Raw genomic sequence first — 4,325 nt, 5'->3', positions numbered from 1 at the left:
TCTATCTATCTATCTATCTATCTATCTATCTATCTATCTATCTATCTATCTATCTATCTATCTATCTATCTATCTATCTATCTATCTATCTATCTGCACAGGCAGGCAATTTGAAATGAAAATGGGAAACAGGAATGTAGTGAACAATTTTGATATGATGCTGCTTTTCCTTTATTCACAAAGGGTTTGAATTATTATATACCATTAAACATACATACTATAAACCAGAGGTGTAGCCAGAACATTTTTATAAGGGTGGCCAGGCAATAACCAATGTACAGTGATGGTTGGCAGAAACTAGATAGACACCAGAACCTCAGGGTCAATCTCTACTGTTCCAACAGGAAAATTAATGAGCAAAACATCCATATTTTCAAAATAAAGACTAACTATACTTTCCCACAGCCTTTGCTAACAAATAGAGGAATATATTCAAACATCTGTGCCCCTTGGATAAAAGGTATAGTAGACAATATTCTTTCAGCTTTGAGTTTTGGGCAAACATCTTTTCCATTGTCATTATTTACCTACTTTTAACAATTATCATTCTGCATAAAATTGATATTTACAAGTACTAATATTTATATAAATTGATTTATATGTTTTTATTAAAATAGCTATAAAATAGCACACCAGACTCCAGTAATCTCATCAAGTCATCATGTTCAGATTGGACTCACTTGATGAGATGACTGGAGTCTTGTGTACTTTTGCTTGGTTGGAAAGAAAACCTGCAGCCACACAGCCCTCTCTCGAACCACTTTGACACCCCTGGTCTAGGGCATTCTTTCTACCATTTTGAATATTGATTGGATGGGTTCCAACCACTTCCATGGGCACAGACAGAGATGGCAAAAGTACTCACTTTCCCTACTTTAGTAAAAATACAGTTACTCGTGTTAAAAAATACTCTGGTAAAAGTGGAAGTACTGATTAAACTTCTTTACTCAAGTAAAAGTAACAAAGTACATGCTTATAAATTTACTTAAAGTATAAAAGTAAAAGTAGAAACCACTTTTTTCATGCCGTTGCCTACATTTTAAATGGATGTCTGCCAATAGGACTAGATCTCCGTTGTGTTCATTTTCAATCATCTCGTCGTCCATACTACTATGCTAACGCCACCGCCACCAAGCTGCAATGATTTGCCGCGAATGAATAGCGCCGAATCTGTCGATTCATCTTGTAGTGGTGCGTCAAATGCAACGTAAATTCCCATCCAATTAGATTGAATTTGGTATTGATGACATGAAAAATAATAACGGTAACTCAATTGAAATGATTCAAAACTAAAGTAAAAGCCCATTTTTTAAAATGTAAGGAGTAGAAAGTACAGATATTTGTGTAAAAATGTAAGGAGTAGAAGTAAAAAGTCGCCATAAAAATAAGTAGTAAAGTAAAGAAGAAATATCAGAAAAATCTACTTGAGTACAGTAACGAAGTATTTGTACTTCGTTACTTCCCATCTCTGGGCACAGATATATAAAATTGAGAGAAAGAATTAGCCGCACTAAGGAGCTCAGTGAATTCCAGTGTGGTCTATAGTACAGGATGCCACCTGTGAAATAAGACCTGAGGTGACATTTACTCACTAAAGTTAAGTATTAGTACTAGTACAGTAAAAACTGGATTGGAAATAAGAGCACTTAAGCCACAAGGTGGTCTGCAATGTACAAATTAGAAGAGTGGGTTCAGTGTTTAAAGCCAATAATGCTCTGAGATTGCCACCTTTATGCAGTTAAATGGCAACAGACCTACAGACTTCATCTGGCCTTAACATTTGGTAAAGAACAGCATTGAGAGCTTAGCTTTATGGATTGAGGTTTTGTGGGCAAGCAGGTGTATTCAAGCCATCCATCATCAATTTCAACACAAAATTTTGCATGATCTGGTGCAAAACATTCTGGGTCTGTTAGATAGAGTCACAAATCTGGTAGCTTGTGATGTTGTAGCTGCAGGGTGGACTGAGGTCATATTGACTCTAGTAATTTATGCTATAGCTAATATACTTAAGCACAAATATATTTATACCCTGCACTTTCTTGCTCTTTAATTTCACCAACTTTTTTCTTTTGATACCAAGAGACATACATATTTGGAAACATTTTTGACTTTTTCAGAAAGAATTTCTGTTTAAATCTATCTAGCTAAAGATCTAGCTAAAGATTAGGGGTAATGCATGGATGCAGGGAATTTAAACGTCTGACTTGGACTTAATTACGAAAGAAAAATTGGTCAAAATGCTGATAGAAACATTCAAGCAAAGGGTTAGCATTCAGAGCTTTTTATCTTTATCAGAGAGCTCGTTTCTCTTGTTCATTCTCAGTTGAACTATCCAAGAATGAAGCTGGTAGTTTGCAGTTGACTTTATAGAGGAAGAAGTTTCATCCCTCAGCCTTGCAGCTGGGTGTCATCCCTTGTTGTTATGTTTTGTGGGAGCAGTGATCACTTCCTGCAGGGTACTTGGAAAATGTGATTCACCCTGCTGTGTGTGCACAGCATGGGCACAGAGTATGTGACACCACCCTCATCCCACATCATCTCACTCCCAGTCCTCACCCTGCCATTCAAAGGGCAGCAGATGAATCGACATAGTTTAAAATGGCACAAGAGGAATAACACATATTAGACAAGCTAAAAAGAAATTCTAAACTCCATCCCTCTGTCATGTCTAACACCTTCTCTCCCCTGGGTGTGCTGCAACTCCCACACATGTCTGTAAGTGTGACTGGCTCTGTTATTTCCCTCTAGCCAGACTTCAGCTGTCTGGATGCACCAGATGAACAGACAGACAGACAAATGGCAGTACAGACACATCTAAATGCATAGGCAAATATTAAGGCAGACATGGACCCAGACAGAGCACATGGTGTGCAGCCTGTCATCTTCTTTTTAAACAGATTTAAATCTTTTGCTCTCTTTGAAAGAGGTAGGTGGATTGTTTTCATCAGAAATTATGAAAAAAGGAAAGATAATGGATGAAGAAAATTACAAAAGGGACACAAATAGTTCTTAAACATGAGAGACTGAGAGAATGATAGGAAAACAAGGGTACAGATTGTTGCAAGACAGAATGTGGTGATGGATTATAGCTGGCAGTGGGAGAGGGTTTTGCAAGGGGGAGCAATTTGGAAAATCTCCTTTGCAGCTTAATGTCTGCATTGAAGAAACACTCCTGAATTTTTTTTTACAAGCAACTACCAGATATGTGTTCCTGTAGGCAGATTAATGCTCACACACCCTCCCCTAATGTTAGCCCTATAGGATTTTGTTGACTTTATTTTTCTTCCATTAAAGTAGTGAAACAATTATTCTAGATAAAAAAGCAGTTACACATTTACATCTTTCTTGCTATCCAAGTCCCTGCAAAATCTTAATCTACTGTAGTGTGGCTGTAGTTTCCATAGGTGTTTGTCGCCCCCTGCAGAGTAAAAAATGTATTACAGTGTCTCTAAATACATTTTTTTTATTATAAACATTCACTTTTATGTAACTGATCTAGTTATGTAAGAAGAACATCTGAGTATTACATTGGCTACATCCCTGTAAAACAGTATATTTTTCACACATTTTATAGCCATTCTCCCCTTCTGGCTAACATTTTATTTCTTGGTTCTTCTATGTCAGCTTTTCTTGCCCACTGCTCAGTTTTTTTCTGTTGCCATCTTTAATTGTCTTAGAAAGTAGTTATCCTCAGGGTAGGGTGTGCAGATAGAAGCAGCCTGCAGATGGACGGGTTCCTTGGAGGAAAGGAGGAGGAAGATGACAGTCGACAGACATAAAGGCCACGTGGAGACCACGTGAAGGAAGGAGCAATCTGAAATGGGGAGTTAAAGAAGTGGGAGTGCATGACACATTGTTTTACAAGCACCTTAAGCTGAAGTCTGGGATTCGTCTCCAAAGGAAAGGAAAAAAACTCTCTATCTTAACACTGACATAGGTTCAGATTGTTGAGGTCACATATGCAAAGAAAAGCACACAAAAAACAAACAACAACCTTAAAACACCTATTAATATGCAGTTTTCTACTATCTGTCTGATGAAGAAAGAGAAACAGGCAGTAAACATAATTTTAGTCCTACCATATATTTTAACCAGTAAAACAACAATTCAGAACAGCCCACTGTTATATCCACAGGGTCCAGAGTAGATGTCCTCATGTGGAGCGGCTCATGGAATTCCTGCACAACATTCAGAGAACTTTAAAAGCATTCATACCTTTTCAAACCAATAACTTTAAAGGAATAGTACACCCAAAACATGATTAGCCTTCATTTTCTACTCACCCCCATGCTGAACAACACTCTGGAGTACTTTTTGATATC

Source organism: Cyprinodon variegatus, unplaced genomic scaffold, assembly GCF_000732505.1.
Source record: "Cyprinodon variegatus isolate N-32 unplaced genomic scaffold, C_variegatus-1.0 Scaffold234, whole genome shotgun sequence".
Classification (NCBI taxonomy): domain Eukaryota; kingdom Metazoa; phylum Chordata; class Actinopteri; order Cyprinodontiformes; family Cyprinodontidae; genus Cyprinodon; species Cyprinodon variegatus.
This window is presented reverse-complemented; position numbering follows the sequence as displayed.